At 36.6% G+C, this 26102-nt stretch overlaps 1 protein-coding gene across 1 annotated transcript in view; it reads right to left on the bottom strand.

The window, feature by feature from the left end:
* The window catches only part of FAM133A (family with sequence similarity 133 member A), a 58056-nt gene that overhangs the window by 15435 nt on the left and 16519 nt on the right, over positions 1 to 26102 (bottom strand). The window contains exon 3 of the mRNA XM_007184575.2: positions 18188 to 18274. The gene's annotated coding sequence lies outside the window, so the exon portion shown is untranslated. The remainder of the gene's footprint in view (positions 1 to 18187; positions 18275 to 26102) is intronic.

Below are 26102 nucleotides of genomic sequence, written 5' to 3'. Positions count from 1 at the left end.
CATTTAGTCATCATGTCTCCCAGGATCCTCTAGACTGGCAGTTTCTCAGAATCTCCTTGGTTTTGAGGAGCACTGATCAGATATTGATTTCTTAGAATGCTCTTCAATTTGGGTTTGTCTCATGTTTTTCTCATGGTTAGAGTTAGACTACAAGTTCTTGGAAGGAAGAACACAAGTAAAGTACCATTTTCATTACATTACATCCAAGGTACATACTAAGGTGACTTATCATTGATGTTAACCCTGATCACATGACTGAGGTAGTTAGTATTTGCCAGCTGTATCCACTGCAAGAGTACCCTCCATTTCCATTCTGTATTCTTTGGAAGGATGTCACTATGTGCAATCCACACTTGGAGATTTATGCTCTATCTTCTTGATGGTGGAATATCTACATAAAATATTTGAAATTCCTGTGTATGGGAGATTTGTCCTTTGCATCAGTATGGATCATGAGTATTAATTTTATACTTTGGGCAATATTTCAATACTACTTATTTTGTTGTTGAAATTGTTCCAGAGTTGGCCTTCAGGAGCTCTTTTAGTTGGCTCCTGTATCCTTTTGACATAACCTTATCATTTTGTTTCTTAAGTACTTCCTTACTTTCTGGTTCTATAAGACACTCTAGCATCATCTTGTATATCCTCTGCATTAGCCCTAGAATCATATTGGGGTATTGCTGCTTCTAGACCCTCTCAGCAGACAGCTAGGAAATACAGTAAGTCCCCTACATACGAACCTTCAAGTTGTGAACTTTCAAAGATGTGAAAATGTGTTCACGTGTCTGGCATACATTGCCACATGCGTGCACCCTTTCCAAGTGGTTGTGCTTTTGCATACTTTACTGTACATTACTGTATAGAGTACAGTAGTACAGATTCTTAATTTCAAGCCCAGGATGTCTGGAAGCAAGTGTATAAGCAGCAGTGATGTAGCTGGTACTACTATACTTTTCAAGGTACTGTACTGTAAGATTAAAAATGTTTTCTTTATTTTTTGTGTTTGCTTTTTTATGTATTATTTGTGTGAAAAGTATTATAAACTTATTACAGTACAGTACTATATAGCCAATTGTGTTAATTGGGTACCTAGGCTAACTTTGTTGGACGTACAAACACACTGGACTTAATGAACACACTCTCAGAACGGAACTCTTTCGAATGTAGGAGACTTACTGTATATGAAATGACTTTAATTCATTCAATCACATATTAATTTTGAACTAAGTACCTGGCACTTGGATGACAAATATAAATTATTTAGAGATGGAATGCAGAACACTGTGTTGACTATAATGTGGCATCTAGGTGACATGACTGACTCATCATCAATAGAGTTCATGTTATGGTTATTTCTCAATTAGTGGGAATGGATCTCTCCTGCATACATTTCTTTTTTTTTTAATGTTTATTTATTTATTTATTTTCTTATTAGTCATCCATTTTATACACATCAGTGTATACATGTCAATCCCAATCTCCCAATTCATCACACCCCCACCCCCACCCCCGCCGCTTTCCCCCCTTGGTGTCCATACGTTTTTTTCTCCACTTCTGTGTTTCAATTTCTGCTCTGCAAACCGGTTCATCTGTACCATTTTCTAGGTTCCACATATATGCGTTAATATACAATATTTGTTTTGCTCTTTCTGACTTACTTCACTCTGTATGACAGTCTCTGGATGCATCCACATCTATACAAATGACCCAATTTCGTTCGTTTTTATGGCTGAGTAATATTCCATTGTATATATGTACCACACCTTCGTTATCCATTCGTCTCTAGGTGGGCATTTAGGTTGCTTCCATGACCAGGCTATTGTAAATAGTGCTGCAATGAACATTGGGGTGCATGTGTCTTTTTGAACTATGTTTTTTTCTGGGTATATGCCCAGTAGTGGGATTGCTGGGTCATGCAGTAATTCTATTTTTAGTTCTTTAAGGAATCTCCATACTGTTCTCCACAGTGGCTGTATCAATTTACATTCCCACCAAAAGTGCAAGAGGGTTCCCTTTCCTCTACATCCTCTCCAGAATGTGTTGTTTGTATATTTTCTGATGATGCCCATTCTAACAGGTGTGAGAGATACCTCATTGTAGCTTTGATTTGCATTTCTCTAATAATTAGTGATGTTGAGCAGCTTTCCATGTGCTTCTTGGCCATCTGTATGTCTTCTTTGGAGAAATGTCTATTTAGGTCTTCTGCCCAATTTTGGATTGGGTTGTTTGTTTTCTTAATATTGAGCTGCATGAGCTGTTTATATATTTTGGAGATTAATGCTTTGTCTGATGATTCATTTGCAAATATTTTCTCCCATTCTGGGGGTTGTCTTTTCGTCTTGTTTATGGTTTCCTTTGCTGTGCAAAAGCTTTGAAGTTTCATTAAGTCCCATTTATTTTTGTTTTTATTTCCATTTCTCTAGGAGGTGGATCAAAACATATCTTGCTGTGATTTATGTCAAAGAGTGTTCTTCCTATATTCTCCTCTAAGAGTTTTAAAGTGTCTGCTCTTACATTTAGGTCTCTAATCCATTTTGAGTTTATTTTGGTGTATGGTGTTAGGGAGTGTTCTAATTTCATTCTTCTACATGTAGTTGTCCAGTTTTCCCAGCACCACTTATTGAAGAGATTGTCTTTTCTCCATTGTATATCCTTGTCTCCTTTGTCATAGATTAGTTGACCATAGATGCGTGGGTTTATCTCTGGGCTTTCTATCCTGTTCCATTGATCTATATTTCTGTTTTTGTGCCAGTACCATATTGTCTTGATTACTGTAGCTTTGTAGTATAGTATGAAGTCAGGTAGTCTGATTCCTCCAGCTCTGTTTTTTGCCCTCAAGACTGCTTTGGCTATTTGGGGTCTTTTCTGTCTCCATACAAATTTTAAGATTTTTTTGTTCTAGTTCCATAAAAAATGCCATTGGTAATTTAATAGGGATTGCATTGAATCTGTAGATTGCTTTGGGTAGTATAGTCGCTTTCACGATATTGATTCTTCCAATCCAAGAACATGGTATATCTCTCCATCTGTTGGTATCATCTTTAATTTCTTTCATCAGTGTCTTATAGTTTTCTGCATACAGGTCATTTGTCTCCTTAGGTAGGTTTATTCCTAGGTATTTTATTCTTTTTGTTGCAGTGGTAAATGGGAGTATTTCCTTAATTTCTCTTTCAGATTTTTCATCATTAGTGTATAGGAATGCAAGAGATTTCTGTGCATTAATTTTGTATCCTGCAACTTTACCAAATTCATTCATTAGCTCTAGTAGTTTTCTGGTGGCATCCTTAGGATTCTCTATGTATAGTATCATGTCATCTGCAAACAGTGACAGTTTTACTTCTTCTTTTCCAATTTGTATTCTTTTATTTATTTTTCTTCTCTGATTGCTGTGGCTAGGACTTCCAAAACTATGCTGAATAATAGTGGTGAGAGTGGGTATCCTTGTCTTGTTCCTGATCTTACAGGAAATGCTTTCAGGTTTTCACCATTGAGAATGATGTTTGCTGTGGGTTTGTTGTATATGGCCTTTATTATGTTAAAGTAGGTTCCCTCTATGCCCACTTTCTGGAGAGTTTTTATCATAAATGGGTGTTGAATTTTGTCAAAAGCTTTTTCTGCATCTATTGAGATGATCATATGGTTTTTATTCTTCAATTTGTTAATATGGTGTATCACATTGATTGATTTGCATATATTGAAGAATCCTTGCATCTCTCTGATAAATCCCACCTGATCATGGTGTATGACCCTTTTAATGCGTTGTTGGATTCTCTTTGCTAGTATTTTGTTGAGGAGTTTTGCATCTATGTTCATCAGTGATGTTGGTCTATAATTTTCTTTTTTTGTAGCATCTTTGTCTGGTTTTGGTACCAGGGTGATGGTGGCCTCATAGAATGAGTTTGGAAGTGTTCCTTCCTCTGCAATTTCTGGGAAGAGTTTGAGAAGGATAGGTGTTAGCTCTTCTCTAAATGTTTGATAGGATTCACCTGTGAAGCCATCTGGTCCTGGACTTTTCTTTGTTGGAAGATTTTTTTTTTTTAATAAATTTATTTATTTATTTATTTATTTTTAGCTGTTGGGTCTTCGTTTCTGTGCGAGGGCTTTCTCTAGTTGCGGCGAGCGGGGGCCACTCTTCATCGCGGTGCGCGGGCCTCTCACTATCGCGGCCTCTCTTGTTGCGGAGCACGGGCTCCAGACGCGCAGGCTCAGTAATTGTGGCTCACGGGCCTAGCCGCTCTGCGGCATGTGGGATCTTCCCAGACCAGGGCTCGAACCCGTGTCCCCTGCATTGGCAGGCAGATTCTCAACCACTGTGCCACCAGGGAAGCCCAGTTGGAAGATTTTTAATCACAGTTTCAATTTCATTACTTGTGATTGGTCTGTTCATATTTTCTATTTCTTCCTGGTTCAGTCTTTGAAGGTTATACCTTTCTAAGAATTTGTCCATTTCTTCCAGGTTGTCCATTTTATTGGCATAAAGTTGCTTGTAGTAGTCTCTTAGGATGCTTTGTATTTCTGCGGTGTCTGTTTTAACTTTTCCTTTTTCATTTCAAAGTTTATTGATTTGAGTCCTCTCCCTCTTTTCTTGATGAGTCTGGCTAATGGTTTATCAATTTTGTTTATCTTCTCAAAGAACCAACTTTTAGTTTTATTGATCTTTGCTATTGTTTTCTTTGTTTCTATTTCATTTATTTCCGCTCTGACCTTTATGATTTCTTTCCTTCTGCTAACTTTGGGTTTTGTTTGTTCTTCTTTCTCTAGTTCCTTTAGGTGTAATGTTAGATTGTTTATTTGAGATTTTTTTTGTTTCTTGAGGTAGGCTTGTATAGCTATAAACTTCCCTCTTAGAACTGCTTTTGCCACATCCCATAGGTTTTGGATCATTGTGTTTTCATTATCATTTGTCTCTAGGTATTTTTTGATTTCCTCCTTGATTTCTTCAGTGGTCTCTTGGTTACTTAGTAACATATTGTTTAGCCTCCTTGTGTCTGTGTTTTTTAAGTTTTTTTCCATGTAACTGATTTCTAATCTCATAGCATTGTTGTCAGAAAAGACGCTTGATATGATTTCAATTTTCTTAAATTTACTGAGGCTTGATTTGTGATCTAAAATGTGATCTATCCTGGAGAATGTTCCATGCGCACTTGAGAAGAAAGTGTAATCTGCTGTTTTTGGATGGAATGTCCTATAAATATCAATTAAATCTATCTGGTCTTTTGTGTCATTTAAAGCTTGTGTTTCCTTTCTAATTTTCTGTTTGGATGATTTGTCCTTTGGTGTAAGTGAGTTGTTAAAGTCCCCCACTCTTACTGTGTTACTGTCGATTTCCTCTTTTAGAGCTGTTAGCAGTTGCCTTATGTATTGAGGTGCTCCTATGTTGGGTGCATATATATTTACAATTGTTATATCTTCTTCTTGGATTGATCCCTTGATCATTATGTAGTATCCTTCCTTGTCTCCTGTAACATTCTTTATTTTAAAGTCTATTTTATCTGATATGAGTATAGCTACTCCAGCTTTCTTTTTTTTTTCACACACACACACACACTGTATTTTATTTTTACAAGAGATAAATAGACTGACACCAAGCATTGTACATGGATGACCACAACAAAAGCAACAATGATTGCAATTACCAAACATGAAACACACTCATACTATGTCATAATATTGACATTCAGTCCAGTAATCCTCCACTGTAACAGCTCCTTTACTTTGCAGCGAAAATTGATTTGTATATTCTTTGCCTCTGAGTCCTTCTGGGATTTTTTTTTTTTAAATTCAGACAGAAAGTCACAAAAATTATACTCATCCTCATCAGTTCACTCAGTCCCATGTAATTAATTTTTTTTTTCATCTTGATCTTCTGTTAGCACTTTTATGAGTTCATCAGTTTTTCATTAGAGTTCTGAAAATGCTTATTCATTCAGTTCAGCAGTACAGTCAGTTACCAGAAACCTGTACTTGTCAGAGTCTTTTCCATGAATTTCTTGAAGATGAAACCCTTTTATAGGAACATATTTGCAAAATCATCAGAGTACACCCAGAACTGTCTGTAAATGACAAAAGATTTAAAATGACCACGGTTAAAGATTTGATGAAAGTTCATAATAATGCAGTTGACAAGAAAATTAGTTATTTCTGAGATATACATTTTAAAGTAATAACTAGGATTATTACTTATAACATTATACCAGAACATATAAGATTTTTAGAAATTTCATGTAATGTCTGAAACATTTATATTAACATATTTCCATACATATTTCCATACAAATACAAATATACGATTTTTAGAAATTTCATGTAATGTCTGAAACATTTATATTAACATATTTCCATACATATTTCCATACAAATACAAATAAAAGATTTTTAGAAATTTCATGTAATGTCTGAAACATTTATATTAACATATTTCCATACAAATAACCCAATGAAAGTTTAGTATTAGTTGTTTGTTTGTTTTTTATACTGCAGGTTCTTATTAGGCATCAATTTTATACACATCAGTGTATGCATGTCAATCCCAATCGCCCAATTCAGCACACCACCATCCCCACCTCACCACAGTTTTCCCCCCTTGGTGTCCATATGTCCATTCTCTACATCTGTGTCTCAACTTCTGCCCTGCAAACTGGCTCATCTGTACCATTTTTCTAGGTTCCACATACATGCATTAATATACGATATTTGTTTTTCTCTTTCTGACTTACTTCACTCTGTATGACAGTCTCTAGATCCATCCAGGTCTCAACAAATGACTCAATTTCGTCCCTTTTTATGGCTGAGTAATATTCCATTGTATATATGTACCACTTCTTCTTTATCCATTCGTCTGTCGATGGGCATTTAGGTTGCTTCCATGACCTGGCTATTGTAAATAGTGCTGCAATGAACATTCGGGTGCATGTGTCTTTTTGAATTACGGTTTTCTCTGGGTATATGCCCAGTAGTGGGATTGCTGGGTCATATGGTAATTCTATTTTTAGTTTTTTAAGGAACCTCCATATTGTTCTCCATAGTGGCTGTATCAATTTACATTCCCACCAACAGTGCAAGAGGGTTCCCTTTTCTCCACACCCTCTCCAGCATTTGTTGTTTGTAGATTTTCTGATGATGCCCATTCTAACAGGAGTGAGGTGATACCTCATTGTAGTTTTGATTTGCATTTCTCTAATAATTAGTGATGTTGAGCATCTTTTCATGTGCTTCGTGGCCATCTGTATGTCTTCTTTGGAGAAATGTCTATTTAGGTCTTCTGCCCATTTTTGGATTGGGGTGTTTGTTTCTTTGATATTGAGCTGAATGAGCTGTTTATATATTTTGGAGATTAATCCTTTGTCCGTTGATTCATTTGCAAATATTTTCTCCCATTCTGAGGGTTGTCTTTTCGTCTTGTTTATGGTTTCCTTTGCTGTGCAAAAGCTTTGAAGTTTCAATAGTTCCCACTTGTTTATTTTTGTTTTTATTTCCATTACTCTAGGAGGTGGATCAAAAAAGATCTTGCTGTGATTTATGTCAAAGAGTGTTCTTCCTATGTTTTCCTCTAAGAGTTTTATAGTGTCCAGTCTTATATTTCGGTCTCTAATCCATTTTGAGTTTATTTTTGTGTATGGTGTTAGGGAGTATTCTAATTTCATTCTTTTACATGTAGCTGTCCAGTTTTCCCAGCACCACTTATTGAAGAGACTTTCTTTTCTCCATTGTATATCTTTGCCTCCTTTGTCATAGATTAGTTGACCATAGGTGTGTGTGTTAAACCCTGGGCTTTCTATCTTGTTCCATTGATCTATGTTTCTGTTTTTGTGCCAGTACCATATTGTCTTGATTACTGTAGCTTTGTAGTATAGTCTGAAGTCAGGGAGTCTGATTCCTCCAGCTCCATTTTTTTGCCTCAAGACTGCTTTGGCTATTCGGGGTCTTTTGTGTCTCCATACAAATTTTAAGATGATTTGTTCTAGCTCCGTAAAAAATGCCATTGGTAATTTGATAGGGATTGCATTGAATCTGTAGATTGCTTTGGGTAGTATACTCATTTTCACAATGTTGATTCTTCCAATCCAAGAACACGGTATATCTCTCCATCTGTTGGTATCATCTTTAATTTCTTTCATCAGTGTCTTATAGTTTTCTGCATACAGGTCTTTTGTCTCCCTAGGTAGGTTTATTCCTAGGTATTTTATTCTTTTTGTTGCAATGGTAAATGGGAGTGTTTCCATAATTTCTCTTTCAGATTTTTCATCATTAGTGTATAGGAATGCAAGAGATTTCTGTGCTTTAATTTTGTATCCTGCAACTTTACCATATTCATTAATTAGCTCTAGCAGTTTTCTGGTGGCAGTTTTAGGATTCTTTATGTATAGTATCATGTCATCCGCAAACAGTGACAGTTTTACTTCTTCTTTTCCAATTTGTATTCCTTTTATTTCTTTTTCTTCTCTGATTGCCGTGGCTAGGACTTCCAGAACTGTGTTGAATAATAGTGGTGAGAGTGGACATCCTTGTCTCGTTCCTGATCTTAGAGGAAATGCTTTCAGTTTTTCACCATTGAGAATGATGTTTGCTGTGGGTTTGTCATATATGGCCTTTATTATGTTGAGGTAGGTTCCCTCTATACCCACCTTCTGGAGAGTTTTTATCAGAAATGGGTGTTGAATTTTGTCAAAAGCTTTTTCTGCATCTATTGAGATGATCATATGGTTTTTATTCTTCAATTTGTTAATATGGTGTATCACATTGATTGATTTGCGTATATTGAAGAATCCTTGCATCCCTGGGATAAATCCCACTTGATCATGGTGTATGATCCTTTTAATGTGTTATTGGATTCTGTTTGCTAGTATTTTGTTGAGGATTTTTGCATCTATATTCATCAGTGATATTGGTCTGTAATTTTCTTTTTTTGTAGTGTCTTTGTCTGGTTTTGGTATAAGGGTGATGGTGGCCTCATAGAATGAGTTTGGGAGTGTTCCTTCCTCTGCAATTTTTTGGAAGAGTTTGAGAAGGATGGGTGTTCAGTCTTGGAAGGTTATACCTTTCTAAGAATTTGTCCATTTCTTCCAGGTTGTCCATTTTATTGGCATAAAGTTGCTTGTAGTAGTCTCTTAGGATGCTTTGTATTTCTGCGGTGTCTGTTGTAACTTCTCCTTTTTCATTTCTGATTTTATTGATTTGAGTCCTCTCCCTCTTTTTCTTGATGAGTCTGGCTAATGGCTTATTAATTTTGTTTATCTTCTCAAAGAACCAACTTTTAGTTTTATTGATCTTTGCTATTGTTTTCTTTGTTTCTATTTCATTTATTTCCGCTCTGACCTTTATGATTTCTTTCCTTCTGCTAACTTTGGGTTTTGTTTGTTCTTCTTTCTCTAGTTTCTTTAGGTGTAAGGTTAAATTGTTTACTTGAGATTTTTCTTGTTTCTTTAGGTAGGCATGTATAGCTATAAACTTCCCTCTTAGAACCGCTTTTGCTGCATTCCATAGGTTTTGGGTGGTCGTGTTTTCATTGTCATTTGTCTCTAGGTATTTTTTAATTTCCTCTTTGATTTCTTCAGTGATCTCTTGGTTATTTAGTAACGTATTGTTTAGCCTCCATGTGTTTGTCTTTTTTACGTTTTTTTCCCTGTAATTCATTTCTAACCTCATAGCATTGTGGTCAGAAAAGATGCTTGATATGATTTCAATTTTCTTAAATTTACTGAGGCTTGATTTGTGACCCAAGATGTGATCTATCCTGGAGAATGTTCCGTGCGCACTTGAGAAGAACGTGTAATCTGCTGTTTTTGGATGGAATGTCCTATATATATCAATTAAATCTATCTGGTCTATTGTGTCATTTAAAGCTTCTGTTTCCTTATTTATTTTCATTTTGGATGATCTGTCCATTGGTGTAAGTGAGGTGTTAAAGTCCCCCACTATTATTGTGTTACTGTCAATTTCCTCTTTTATAGCTGTTAGCAGTTGCCTTATGTATTGAGGGGCTCCTATGTCAGGTGCATATATATTTATAATTGTTATATCTTCTTCTTGGATTGATCCCTTGATCATTATGTAGTGTCCTTCCTTGTCTCTTGTAACATTCTTTATTTTAAAGTCTATTTTATCTGATATGAGTATAGCTACTCCAGCTTTCTTTTGATTTCCATTTGCATGGAATATCTTTTTCCATCCCCTCACTTTCAGTCTGTATGTGTCCCTAGGTCTGAAGTGGGTCTCTTGTAGACAGCATATAGATGGGTCTTGTTTTTGTATCCATTCAGCAAGCCTGTGTCTTTTGGTTGGAGCATTTAATCCATTCACGTTTAAGGTAATTATCGATATGTATGTTCCTATGACCATTTTCTTAATTGTTTTGGGTTTGTTTTTGTAGGTCCTTTTCTTCTCTTGTGTTTCCCACTTAGAGAAGTTCCTTTAGCATTTGTTGTAGAGCTGGTTTGGTGGTGCTGAATTCTCTTGCTTTTGCTTGTCTGTAAAGCTTTTGATTTCTCCCTCAAATCTTAATGAGATCCTTGCTGTGTAGAGTAGTCTTGGTTGTAGGCTCTTCCCTTTCATCACTTTAAGTATTTCATGCCACTCTCTTCTGGCTTGTAGAGTTTCTGCTGAGAAATCAGCTGTTAACCTTATGGGAGTTCCCTTGTATGTTATTTGTCATTTTTCCCTTGCTGCTTTCAATAATTTTTCTTTGTCTTTAATTTTTACCAGTTTGATTACTATGTGTCTCAGCGTGTTTCTCCTTGGGTTTATCCTGTATGGGACTCTCTGTGCTTCCTGGACTTGGGTGGCTATTTCCTTTCCCATGTTAGGGAAGTTTTCGACTATAATCTCTTCAAATATTTTCTCGGGTCCTTTCTCTCTCTCTTCTCCTTCTGGGACCCCTATAATGCAATGTTGTTACTTTTAATGTTATCCCAGGGGTCTGTTAGGCTGTCTTCATTTCTTTTCATTCTTTTTTCTTTATTCTGTTCCACAGCAGTGAATTCCACCATTTTGTCTTCCAGGTCACTTATCCGTTCTTATGCCCCAGTTATTCTGCTATTGAATCCTTCTAGTGTATTTTTCATTTCAGTTATTGTATTGTTCATCTCTGTTTGTTTGTTCTTTAATTTTTCTAGGTCTTTGTTAAACATTTCTTGCATCTTCTCAATCTTTGCCTCCATTCTTTTTCCGAGGTCCTGGATCATCTTCACTATCATTATTCTGAATTCTTTTTCTGGAAGATCACCTATCTCCATTTCATTTAGTTGTTTTTCTGGGGTTTTATCTGTTCCTTCATCTGGTACATAGCCCTCTGCCTTTTCATCTTGTCTATCTTTCTGTGAATGTGGTTTTTGTTCCATAGTCTGCAGGATTGTGGTTCTTCTTGCTTCTGCTGTCTTCCCCCTCTGGTGGATGAGGCTAGCTAAGAGGCTTGTGTAAGTTTCCTGATGGGAGGGACTGGTGGTGGGTAGAGCTGGCTATTTCTCTGGTGGGCAGAGCTCAGTAAAATTTTAATCTGCTTGTCTGCTGTTGGGTGGGGCTGGGTTCCCTCCCTGTTGGTTGTTTGGCCTGAGGCGACCCAACACTGGAGCCTACTCGGGCTCTTTGGTGGGGCTAATGGCAGACTCTGGGAGGGCTCATGCCAAGGAGCACTTCCCAGAAGTTCTGCTGCCAGTGTCCTTGTCCCTTGGTGAGCCACAGCTGTCCCTCGCCTCTGCAGGAGACCCTCCAACACTAGCAGGTAGGTCTGGTTCAGTCTCCTATGGGGTCACTGCTCCTTCCCCTGGGTCCTGATGCGCACACTACTTTGTGTTTGCCCTCCAAGAGTGGAGTCTCTGTTTCCCGCAGTCCTGCCAAAGTCCTGCAATCAAATCCTGCTAGCCTTCAAAGTCTGATTTTCTAGAAATTCCTCCTCCCATTGCCAGACCCCCAGGTTGGGAAGCCTGACGTGTGGCTCAGAACCTTCACTCCAGTGGGTGGACTTCTGTGGTATAAGTGTTCTCCAGTTTGTGAGTCACCCACCCAGCAGTTATGGGATTTGATTTTATTCTGATAGCACCTCTCCTACCGCCTCATTGTGGCTTCTCCTCTGTCTTTGCATGTGGGGTATCTTTTCTGGTGAGTTCCAGTGTCTTCCTGTCAGTGATTGTTCAGCAGTTAGTTGTGATTCCGGTGTTCTCGAAAGAGGGAGAGGGAGTGAGAGCATGTCCTTCTACTCCGCCATCTTGAACCAATCTCCCCTCCTGCATACATGTCTGAAACTGTTTGAAAAGTCTAAGAGTATAGTCTAAAGAAAAGAGCAAAGGTCCTCAGAAGAACTAGCTTTTCCCCTTTAGCACTTTGCCCTAGTCAAGAAGCCATGAACAAAACAGTATTGTTTATAGTGTCAGTGTCAATGTTTTAAGAAACACTCTGTAGAAAACCATTATATATATGAGTACCAAATTCAACTAAGCAGTTGCCAAGGAGGTACTTATTTTGTCAGTTCATTTGATAAGTTTTAGATACTCACTAGCAACTTTCTTGAGTCTTCCTTGACAACAGATTTTGCCCTACTATGTGTGTTTAGATGTGGTAAGTCATGGCTATATAGGATGTAATTAAAATGTTCTAGGAGCACTGAAAATTCCAGTTTCTCTATTCAAGGGGTCACCTTACATGAACCAATGCTAACTGAATACTAGTTTCTTTCCATCTGTGTGACATGACTTCTATGAAAATACACCCCCCAAATAAGGTTTGCCATGTCTCTTCTCCCCATTGTCCCAACTTCTATTTCACAAATGAATTTTGTATAAATCCCTGACAAGATCCCTCAAGTCACAAAGCTTGTTTGTGTTTTTTAGCACTGAACATCTAAAATCAATTTCATTCACATTTGACCAGGGTGCAAATGTAATATCAGTCATACATTAGACTTTCAAAGGGAGACAGAACTGTACCTTCCATTTATTCTTTATAATTTTATCTACATTTTGTGGTAAAAAGTGATATATTTTATATAGGAGAATCACGAGATGCTTCTTGAGGCAATGCACTGTGAATCCAAACTGATTTGTAGACTAAAATCTGTCAACTTTTCCCTGGATCTAGTTGTGCCAGGATATACTTGTCACCTCTTCCAGCAACTTATAAAAGATAAGGCCCTAAGCATAGGAAGCAAACCAGGGGAACTCTTTATTATTTTGCCAGGGAATACAGTTCAAAGCACATCTATTTATGCATGGCTTTAAACAGCCTTACTTGGTTTCTCATGTATCAACACTTCAATGACTACCTTCTGTACTCTGCCACCCTGACGTGAATTTATTAAAGTGTATTTCTAAAAACAGAACAGAGAATTTGATGTAATGTGTATATATGAATATACTGGCTATGAAATAACTGAAAGCATCACAGCTATTTATTGAAGTTAGGTACACTTACATGAGTCACCTCTCTTCTCACAATGACTACGTATGAAAATTTCCTAAAAATTCAAAGCCAGATCATATAGACTTATTTGTTATAATAACTAACATATAGATGCTTATTGGAAACAATAATAAGGTATACTGAGAAGCATCAGAAAGTGTGAAAATTTGTATTAATATTACTTTAGTATACTGGAATCAAAGGGGACTACCTTTCCATGACTTGCCTGTTTTGAAAAACCATGTGGAAGAGATAACTCAATATTCATCCTCAGGGGGAGAAAAATTAGTTTTAAATTCCAGGAAGGGCACTGAGGAAGAGTTGGCTTGATGAAGGCAGATAAAGTATCTTAGGTAAATTCACTAGGCAGACTGTTTAACTTCACCCACCAATGCAGCAATCATCATTAGAATTCATTATCATTATAGACGTGAAGGACCACTTCTCCTTTTTATTTGCTGAGTGCTCTCAGACAAATCATATAACCTCTCTTTGTCTCAGTTTTCAATCCCATCCCCTGCCCTCAGGTTCAAATGAAATATTCTTTGGCCATAGTCTGAAAACTGTTTAAGTCTATATAAATGTAAGGACTTGATATTCCTATGATTATTTTCACCAATCATGTAATAATGATTACAATTATTCAGTATTCACCATGAATAGGTACTGTTCCAAGTGGTTTACATGGATAATCTCATTTAATTCTCACTACTTCATGAAGTAGGTATTATTATTTTCCCCATTTGACAGATGAGCAAACAGTCTCAGGATGCTTAAGTAATTTTTCCAAGGTCTCATAGTAGTAGAGCCAAGATTGGACCCCTAGCAGCCTGATTTAAAGCCTGCATTATTAAAGAACGTTATAGCATGACAAGTGGCTGCAAATTCTAGCAGAGGACTCTAATGAAAATATGATGGTTATTTGTAGCTCTACATCTATCCCTTAAGTTCAGAAGGTCACAGGACAAATGCTCCCCTGAAAGGGCAGAAAAGTGTCTAAAGTTAACAAAATTTAAATTGGTTGATAATATCAGTTTCTACAAATTGGGACAACCTGAAGCAGGTGTTCTATTAATTTATCACATCAATCTAGAATTTTCAGACACATGAAGCATAAATCTCTCTTGGGTGTGGGAGTGGAGAAGGGAGTCTAGCTTAAACTAGTCAATATATTTTTCTGCATAACCATGTGGCTGGATACAACTAACTTTTATGATAATGAAGATAACTTGGGAAAATGGAAACGTACAGAAAACCCAAAAACACCATTTAACTTATTATTTTCAGTTTCTTTCCTTACCCAACCTGATTACCAGAGCTGATAAAATGGACTGATTCAAGTTTTCCCTTCTCTCTTCACATCTGCAAATATGGGGATGCTTAAGGAACAGTGTTAACTAGAATCAGTGAAAAGCAAATGGAAACCATTCAAATCAACCTGGATAATCTATAAACTACTAAGAGTTTCTTCCCTTTATATTCCAGATTACTTACTACCTATCTCTGTTCCTTCACATGGCTGTATATGTTCCTGCCATTTATATATGTAGAGTGTCACTTGTAATTTCCTTTTCCCTCACTGGATTGCAAATCCCTAAAGGGTAAAGACTATAGCATTGCCCAGACTACCATGCTCTCTATCCACCGCTTTGGCAGATATTCCAAGTCACAGAATTTGCTAACCTGACACTTAACATGTCACAGCAGTTATTTTTACTTATTTGTTATATCATTGCCAGCAGCAGTTGTCATGCAGTAGTCAGGAATATAGGAAAATTCCACACTAGGAAGTCAGCTATTTTTACACAGATTCCCCTGAATCTTTTTCACCCTTTGAATGACACTGAAATAATCTGCCTATATTATTGCCTGAATAAGGAACCTGAAGATCCCAGTACATTTTCTTGATTTACTCCCAACTCAGTATAACTCTAGATAACTGTTTTTCTCTATGGAAGAAGGCAATTCTAACCCCAAATCCCTCAACAGCCCTGAATGTCAGCATACAGATTACTTATGCAATCCACTAAATCTTCTGATAAGCAGCCATATCAAAACTTCGTAATCTATTTGGCTTATCTATTCCAAAATGTTTGCGCATGAAATTCCTCATCTTGAAAATAAATTTGATATCCTAAAAATTAGAGAAACACCTAAAATGTTTATGGCATGCTGAAATGGAAGAAAACTTGCTTTTCATCAGCCTGAATTACTACTGGCTTAGAAAATAAATCATAACTTAATTTTGACCATAATACAATTTAAAATGGAAAAATATCTTAAAATAAGATTGAATCTGTATGGTGAAAACATATAATCTGAATGTAGGTGTTTCACTTATTCACTCAAAATATGTTTACTGAGAACCTACTATGAGCCAGGCACTAGTGTTAAACAAGACAGATAAAGTCCATGACTTCATGGGGTTTACATATTAGAGGAGAGAGACAATTAACAAATTTGGGCTTTATTCCAAACATTTCAAAATGAAACTAATCAAGACTTTAACAGAAAATACTGGGTGGTGGTTGGGGGATGGGGGAAACAGAGGAACAAGTTAAATGATGTAATAAGTAAACACAGATAAATTCAGAATATGGGACATTCTGTAAAACAAACATCTGGTCTTTTCTAAAAATTACATGAGAAAAAATGAAGACTGCTCTAGAAAAAAAGAAGATTTAAAGAGACATAGTTAAATGCCATGCATGAACCTTGATTTTATCCCAGTTCAGTAAAAAACAGGTATATGAGGTTTCTTTTTGGAGTGATGGAAATGTTCCAAAATTACATGGTGGTGATGGCTGCACAACTTTTGTAAATTTGCAGTAAGTCATTGAATATTACATTTAAAATGAATAATTTTCACAGTGTGAAAACTATACATAAATAAAGCTGTTAAAAATGATTTTGAGGGGACACCTAGAGATATCTAATATTGATAGGTATTAGATGACATCAGGGAATTATTTTTAATTACCTTAAATATTATAATATTAAGAGTATGGAAGAGAATTCCCTTATTTTTAGGAGATGCAAGCTGAAGAAATTGCATATGAAGCATCATGAGTTCTGTAACTTACTTTCAAATTGTACAGCAAAACAAAGAAAGCAAATACAGCAAAATGATAAAAGTTTTTGGCTCTAGGTTATGAGTGTATAGGTGTTCACTGCAAAAGTCTTTCAAGTTTTCTATGTGCCTGAAAATTTCATAATAAAAGTTGGAAAATACATTAATTTTTAAGAGAGAGAAAAAGAGAGCCATTGGAAGATATGACGTAAGGAATGATAATGATCTGTTGTTTTTGGCCATCTTAACAAACAAATTGGACCTGCTTACTGTATGATTTGATCAGTTAGACAGAAATCTCTCAATTGCTGAAGGCTGAATAAATTGACTGCATTGGAAAATAACTGATTATGAAATCACAAATAGACTTGGCCTAATGTCCTGTCTGTAGCAGTATAAACAATGGTTATGCAACTCACCTTTCCATTCTACTTCCTATCTGTTCCACCTTTTACATTTCAATTTTGGCTGGTTTACTTTTGTTGTGGCCAATACATAAAGTCAAGGATCCCTATACTCTTGGCATAAAAACCAAAGATCCTAAATGAGTGTATGGGCTCCAACCTAAATAATCTTGGTCACTGCTTATTTCCTCAACCTTATCTTCTGCCCCACTCATCCTCCTCCCTCTCTGCGCTTCAAACTCAATGGCCTTCTTTCAGTATCTCTGATGTGCCATATTCACTCTACCCAGGGCCTCTGCAAGTACTATTCTCCCTCCCTAAGTGCAACTTGAATAACATTTATTTAGCGAAGTGTTTTCTGATGTCCTTGAAAAAGTTCAGTCTGACGATTATGCTCTTATAGAACTTTGTGCTTTTTCTTTTAATATTCATTGCAATGAATATTATCTAATTATTTGTGTAATCATTTGTTTAATACCATTTCTGCTCACTAGATTATGGGTTCTATAAGGAAAAGATCTATGTGTATTGTGTTCACTACTGAAGCTCTTAAAAAAACATTAGCATAGAAACCTGCTACTGTTTCATTTGAACCAATAAAAACCACCTGTCTTAACCCTATTTCCCCTTTTATCTACTGCTCCATTTCTCTGTTGTTCTTTTTTATTTCAACTCCTGGAAAGAGCTGTTTACAGTAAGTCCCCTACCTATGAACGAGTTCCATTCTGAGAGCGCGTTCGTAAGTCCAACAAAGTCAGTCCTAGGTACCCAACTAACACAATCGGCTATATAGTACCGTACTGTAATAGGTTTATAATACTTTTCACATAAATAGTACATAAAAGACAAACACAAAAAATAAAGAAAACATTTTTAATCTTATAGTATAGTACCTTGAAAAGTATAGTGGCTTGAAATAAAAATACTGTACTACTGTACTCTATACAGTACTATACAGTAAAGTACACAAAAGCACAACCACTTGGAGAGGGTGCACGCATGTGACAATTGTACGCCAGACACGTGAACTTATGTGATTGTACATGTGAATGCATTTTCGCATCTTTGAAAGTTTGCAAATTGAAGTTTCATATGTAGGGGACTTATTGTATACAGTTTTCAACTTTTCTCTTCCCATTCTCTCTTGAACCCACACCCATGGGACTTTCACCTCAACCACTCCATCAGAACTTTTGTTGTCCAGGTCATTAATCACCTCCATGCCACTAAGTCTAATGATCAGTTCTCATTTTTATCTTAACTTCATCAATCAGCATCAATTGACAGACTGGATCACTCACTCCCTCCTCCTGGAAACACTTACCTCAAATGGCTTCCAAGATTACAAACATTCAGTTTTCCTCTCACTTTTCCAGCTGCTTCTTTCCAATCTGCTTTCTAGGTTCTTCCACTTTGACCAAAGATAAGAAATGAGATAATATTTATTAAAGTCCTTGCATAAATTTGCAGTATGTTTTAGGTTATAGAACTAAAACTTAAAGTACAAAAAAAAATGTAACCAAATTTGAAGAGGTATGCTGACCAGAAGAAAAGGTTCTTTTATTCAGGCAAAGTAATAACCCTCCTTAAAAGGTTATGATTAGCACTTTCACACCATTACAGTTATTTATTCAATTGTAAATATCTACTATAAGTAACTACAGATTATTCCCTGCTTTTATACTTTTCCTTTTCCTGCCTATAATTGGTCACCTAATGTATTCCTTCCTCATTGCCAATTGACACTCCTCTACCCTCAAAGGAATCTTTGTTCTGAAACCCAATTTCTTTAAACAAAATTCTTCCCCAACACCTGGGCTCCTATTTTATATTTCTATAGTGCTTTCAAATTTATAAAGTAAGTTAATAAAAGAGCAATATTGGGGTAAATTTTATGAAATAATTTAACAACTCAAAACAGTCTAAGGAATAAATTAATTTTCTACTTTCTTTGGTGTCCCTAAACTTTGATGACCAACACAGACTGACCAACATAACCCTTTCTGAGAGCAATAATATTACTCTAAGACACTAACTCAAAGTGTGGTCCCAGGACCCATGGGAGTCTCCAACAACCTTTCAAGTTGGCTGCAGGGTTCTCTTTTTTCCAATTATGTTATTTGTGTGAGGCCTAATTCTTTTTCATATACTTCAACCAAAGCATCATATCACAACAAATTGTAGAAACAGATATGAGAATAATTAAGTCAGCATTAAAGAGATTTAAAAACGTAAACTAATACATGTCTGTTCATTAAATATTTTTAATTTTGAAAATATAATTACTTTTCACAAAACGTTATCTAGTTAAAATTTAATGGTCTTATTATTGGTATTTTAAAATGGATTAATAAATATTTTTAAAATTTCTCAGTTTTAGTTTTTAATACCATAAATATAAATAACTATTATTTATCAGATATTCTTGACCACATAAACAAACACTCCTTGGGGTCTTCAGTAATTTCTAATAGTGTAAAGGAATCCTTAAACCAAATGGTTTGACAACTACTCCTCTGAGAAAATGTTTCTTGATGTATGTCCACTGACCATCTGCATCAGAGCTATCTGGGATACTTGATAAAAATATAGATTTCTTGACTCCATATAAGACCTACTAAATCATAACTTCTGGGGTCATGAACTTACATTTTTACCACGGCCTTCAGGTGATTCTTATGCACACTAATGTTAGAAAAATCTAATAAAGAAGTATATAGACTTTGGAGTCTGATGGATTCAAACTCTAATTCTGCCACTTCCTGTTTGTCACCCTAGCCTATACCACTCTCTACCAACTGATTTCCTGCTCTTACTTTCCCCTCACCCTATCTCCTGAATCCTCTTCCAACTGCATATCCTCTGTTAAATAGTTCCTGATTTCCAGAGTAAGCTGGAAAATTTCTATGTAAGAGGTGTTTAGGGGCAGCAATCTGGTTCTTAGAGAAAGTTAGGGACTCAAAAGTTGCACTTCCATAGGAAGCACATTGCTTTTACTTAGATTGTTTCATTTGGGGCAGCTATGTGGAGACGATAAGATTTTGGAGGGGGTACTATCACCTAGGCTACACCTTGGCATTACCACTTACCTATTTGCTTCTGCTGTTGAACAGGGAAGACCTCAGAGGATTTTATTTTCTATTCTTCACCTTGGAGCACATAGCACAGTGATGATGGCAGCCATTTGGTCTTTCCTTAGCCCTGTCTCAAGTCGGTTATCCTTACAAAGCTGTCGTCCACTTCCTCAATGCTCGCTGTGATTTGCATACACAGTTCTGACCAATCAGAGGTCTGAAACTGGTTTCAGATGTCACTGGTTTATCCAGTTAACAGAAACCTAACAGAAATCTGTGAAATTTTGCCCAGCAGTGAACAATCGTTTTAAGAACCACAGGCTTGGGCTTCCCTGGTGGCGCAGTGGTTAAGAATCCGCCTGCCAATGCAGGGGACACGGGTTCGAGCCCTGGTCCGGGAAGATCCCACATGCCGCGGAGCAACTAAGCCCGTGAGCCACAACTACTGAGCCTGTGCGTCTGGAGCCTGTGCTCCGCAACGGCAGAGGCCGTGACAGTGATAGGCCCGCGCACCGCGATGAAGAGTGGCCCCCGCTCGCCGCAACTGGAGAAAGCCCTCGCACAGAAACGAAGACCCAACACAGCCAAAAATAAATAAATAAATAAATAAATTTATAAAAAAAAAAAAAAAAAAAAAGAACCACAGGCTTATTTAAATATACCAAAATTTTCTGCAGAACAGTGCTATTCAAGGTATAGTCCACTAATGCACAAGTTCAGAATCATATAGGTCATTTTTTAAAAAATGCAGAGTCCTATGCTTCATCCCAGACCAAGTATTATCACAGTCTCTGGGAGTAAGACCTCCGAATTTGTAATTTTAATAATTTCCTCAGGTTCTTATGGTAGAAAGTCCAAAAACCATTGCCATGAGGAAATTTCAACAAGAAACAATAAAAATAAGAGGAAACATAAGCATATTCTGTATCACCACCTAGTTCTTTAATTGATAGCAAATGGATAAATGATGTCACCCACATGCTTTTCCATATAGACATAATATTTGCTTCAATCTATGTAAGACTTTATACTATTCTATCAGTGTGCCAGTAGTACCAGGATGAGGGAGGCTAATTCACACTAACTAAAGTCACACTATATCAATGTATAAATCAGATGTCCATCCATTAGTTTATAATTGGAAATATTGTAAGTACAGGAATGTTCAGTTTGATAACCAGCATATCCTGAATCTATTAGATAATACATGTACAAAACAAAATTATAATCAAAAATTACCATGGTGAGCCTGGAATCATTAAAAAATGGGTCAGTAGATATTCTTAATGATTACTGCCTCAAGATTTAATTTGATCTACCTACCAATCTCCACCATTGGGCTGGGGACTAGAGTATTCCAATCTGATAATCAGGGCACTCTCTTTCCTAGCCATTTCTGTAAACTCACAGCTAGTTCTATGATTTTCCCTAATGTAGTAATTTTCTTTCTGATAATTCAGTCTTAACTGATCAGCCATTAACTGATTAGATTTTACCTTTTCAATTTATGATCACATTCTATTCATGCCTCCCTGAAGCTCGACCAAAACTTTGAGTGTTTCCAAATTGAATTATCTACTCACAAGCAGGCTCTTGGGTTAATTTTGCAGGTGGCTTATCTTTTATGGCTTTTAATTTTTCTCAACCTCACCTTGAATTTTTGACCCCATTGCACAGAAAAAAGGCAAAACTATGGAGACAATAAAAAAAAAATCAGTGGTTGCCAGGGATGGGGCTGTGGGGGAGGGAGATGAATAGGCAGAGCACAGAGGATTTTTAGGGCACTGAAAATACTCTATATGAAACTATAACGGTGTATACATGTCATTATACATTTATCCAAATCCAGAGAATATACAACACCAAGAGTGAACCCTAAGGTAGACTTTGGGTGATTATAATGTGTCAGTGTAGGTTCATCTTTGGTTAAAAAAAATACCATTCTGGTGAGTGATGTTGATAACGGGGGAAGCTATGCATGTGTGGAGGGCAGAGAGTATATGGGAAATCTCTGTACCTTTCTCTCAATTTTGCTGTAAACCTAAAACTGCTCTAAAAAATAAAGTCTTAAAAAAAGACATTCCAAATGAAATTACTGTAAATGATAAGCATGCCATACCATCTTTCCCAAAAGATGTTCAGCCATATTGGCATTTCCATCTTTTTACATTTCTACTCCACTTTGTCTGGTTTTGTTTTTGCTTTTTTGGTCTTATCTTAACCTTCTAAACAAATGAGATGATTCCTTTCCTGCCAACCCAATGCAATTCTTCTATGTGGGCACTCATTCTTATCCGAAGATTTTTTAAAAGGTCTAAAATATGTGTTTATCACTGGCTGATAATCAAAATTTATTTTTTAATGAAGACTGTATTTATAATTCATTTATCTAAGAAATTCTTTTTTCAGTCTTTGTTTAGGCCTTATAGATTGTGGAAGTATTTCAAAAGAGCAACTTGAGGAAAGCTAACCTTATTGTTACTTCAAAGTTATGGAAGCTCATTATGAAATTTTTTTCAAAAGCATTAGTTATAAAAAGCAAAAACAGTAAAATTAGTACTAAAATGCATGGATATGTGGTAAATTGAGAAGGACCTTGGATTTAGAAAAGGGTTCTAATGCTGCATCTTAGCTATACTAGTTATATAACCTTAGGCTGTTCTTTTAGCCTCTGTGAGCCCAGTCTTCACATTGACAAAATAAGAAAAGTTGTCTCTGTCTATTTTATGGGTTTGGGTGAAAATCAAATAAGGTAATATATGTTAACATACTTCAAAAAGGTAAATGTTACAGGCTGATGTAATTTCATATTCTTATAATTGTTAGTATTAAGAATTATCATGATATCATGAGGGCATAAAGGGAGGACCTATGACAAACTTTGAAATTAAAGTATATCTGAGTGACATTACACACACACACACACACACACACACACATACAATGGTAAGGTTTTAGGAGGGTGCTATAAAAAATACAGATTGCTATGCAAATGTTGTGCATCACGTATACCCCACTTGCATACATATTATTCTTTACTCTTTTTTGTGTCCAGTCCATCTTCCACACTGCTAACTCTAGTCACCTTTCTTTAAAGTTGGTCACTCCCTAATGTTTATTTAATTAAATTTGAATTCCTTAGTTTGGCAGAATGACCCTGATCTTGAGCTTCTCCAAACTCATCTCTCCTTAACTTTCTTCCTCTTATTCTCTCTTCTTCCTCCATGTATCACTGAAATCCCTATGCTTTAGTCACAGAAAATACCTCACTATTCCTCAAATATTCCAGTATCTTTCCTAACTCTTTGACTTTGTACAAACATGTTGTTTCCTTTGCCTAAAATACCTTTCTTTTAATCCCCAACTTTCCAGATCCTCCTAGCAGGAAACAATTTCTTTCTCCTTTATGTTGCCATGGCATGTTCACTAATTCATTCAGCCAATATTTATTGAGTGCTTACTATGTGCCCAGCACTGTGCTAGAAAATGCTGGTGACATTACAATACAATCACGGTTCCTAAACTCATAGATTTTAGGACCACTCATATTAAATAAATAACCTACAAATAACTATATAATTAAAACTGTGATAGTGCTATAAAGAAAATACATAGGGTTTGATAACAGCACATAGCTAGTACTTAGTAAATGGGATCAGGGAAGACCTCTCTTTGAAAGAGGGATTTAAAATAAGACCTGAAAGATGAATAGTCATGAGCCAGGTAAAGAGGATGAGGGCCAATTCAAAGCAGAAGGAAAAACATATATGAAGGTACTGAGACAGGAATGAGCTTGGCTCCATCAAGAAACAATAGGCTAATATGACTGGAGGGTAATGATTAATGGTGATGGTGGCATGGGATAATGCTGAGGAAATGGGCAGGAGCATGATCATGAAGGACCTTATTGACAATATTAAAGATTTTGAACTTTGTCCAAAAACTCATGGGAAAAGTTCTGAATAGAGGAGAAATAGAGACATGCTCATATTTGTATTCTAGAAAAATCATTCTCTCTACTATGTGGAAAAGAGATAGGAGATAAGATTGGATACAGAAGGAACGTTAGTCTAGGTGAGATATGATGGTTAGTTGGACTAGGTTGGGGCTAGAATGCTATGGCTCTTGAATAACATACTTAACTGGGCAACATATTGTACATCAAATGTGGAACCACTGAAAAGTTTAAGCAGGGAAGTGATGTTATCATATATTCATTTTTTTTTAAATTTTTTATTTATTTATTTATGGCTGTGTTGGGTCTTCGTTTCTGTGCAAGGGCTTTCTCTAGTTGCGGCAAGCGGGGGCCACTCTTCATCGCGGTGCGCGGGCCTCTCACTATCGCGGCCTCTCTTGTTGCGGAGCACAGGCTCCAGACGCGCAGGCTCAGTAATTGTGGCTCACGGGCCCAGTTGCTCCACGGCATGTGGGATCTTCCCAGACCAGGGCTTGAACCCGTGTCCCCTGCATTGGCAGGCAGATTCTCAACCGCTGCGCCACCAGGGAAGCCCTCCTATATTCATTTTTAAAAGCTCACTTTGCCCCACGTATGAAGAAATGATATTTTGGTTTAAGAAAGAATGCAGAACAGTAGTCCAGGTATGATAATTTGGATGGGGTGGTGGCAGTCGATGAAGATGGTCTAGACTAGGATGTTGGCACTAGAGTAGGAGACAAATGAGCAGATATGAGATACTATTTTGGAAGTAGAAGCAAGAGGACTTGGTGACTGATTGGATATGGGGTAAGGGAGAAAAAGAAATCAAGGATAACTACCAAGTATCTGGAACTCGTTAGACAGAGGTGCCATTTATTGAGATGGGGTCACTAAAGAAGATTAGTAGTAACAGGTGGGTGAGCAAATTCATTTCTGTACATGTTAATTTTGAGATGTCTGCTAGACATCCAAATAGAGATTTTGAATAGGCAGTTGATTATGAGTCTGGGGCTCCAAGGATGCACACTTGGCTGTCTACCTGATATTGATACTTCAGACTCTTAAGACTTGTAGACTTGAAGCATACTTGCAGACTCTGACACTACATGGAGAATTTCTTTAGGGCAGCAATAATGATTAATTCATCTATTGTTTCTTGTGGTATCAAACACATAAGAAATGATCGATATATCTGTTTATTTGAATTAAATTATGTAGTCAATTTCAGTCACTGTTTCATCACAACTCTAAACACATAATCAATGCTATAAAAAAATTATTCAGTAACCCATATGTTTTGTCTTTACATGACAAGTGGTAGTTTAACATGTTTTTTGAATGAATTGGCATAACTCAATAGATATTCTATCACTGGGCTTTTGGAATTAGAAGTGCTTGGAACACAAATTCTCATAAAAATACACACATGTTAGAACTTCTGGCTATGGCTAGGTGAGGAGGTTAGGAAATCTTTCCCAAAAGCACTATAAACCTGGACAAAATTTAAAAAGCAACCATTTCAGCACTCTGGAAATTGACCAAAACTATATATCCATCTGAGGAGTGTTTATTCCTGAAACATCGCTGACCTTGGAGTACAAAGAGTGGGAATCTGTGGCATTAGGACCTGAAGCTGCTCCCATACCCTCCACCCTCCAGTTCATTCAGCACAGAGGTTCTGTCAGGACTTATACACTAAAAACCACAAAACATTGCTGAGAGAAATTAAAGAATATCTAAATAAATAGATATTTCATGCTCTTAGATAGGAAGACTCAATGTTATCAAGATAGTAATTCATCCTAAATTGATGGATAGACTAAATGCAACCCCTATCAAAGTCCCAGCTGGCTTCTTTGCAGAAACTGATATTGATGAGCTGATCTTAAATTTCAGATGGAAATACAAGGGACCAGAATAGCCAAAACAAACTTGAAAACGTGGAACAAAATTGGAGGACTCACACTTCCCAATTTCAAAACTTAAGATAAAGCCACAGTTAATCAGACAGTGTAGTATTGGCCCAAAGATAGGCATATAGATAAGTGGAACAGAACTCAAAGTTCAGAAATAAATTCTAACATTTATGGTCAGTAGATTTCCAACAAAGGTACCAAGACAATTCAATGGGGGAAAGGATAGTTTTTTCAACAAAGGAGTTGGGACAACTGGATACCCACATTTAAAAAAAAAAAGAGAGAGGGAATTCCTTGGTGATCCAGTGGTTA

This window comes from Balaenoptera acutorostrata, chromosome X, assembly GCF_949987535.1.
Source record: "Balaenoptera acutorostrata chromosome X, mBalAcu1.1, whole genome shotgun sequence".
NCBI classification, from domain to species: Eukaryota; Metazoa; Chordata; class Mammalia; order Artiodactyla; family Balaenopteridae; genus Balaenoptera; species Balaenoptera acutorostrata.
This window is presented reverse-complemented; position numbering and strand designations above follow the sequence as displayed.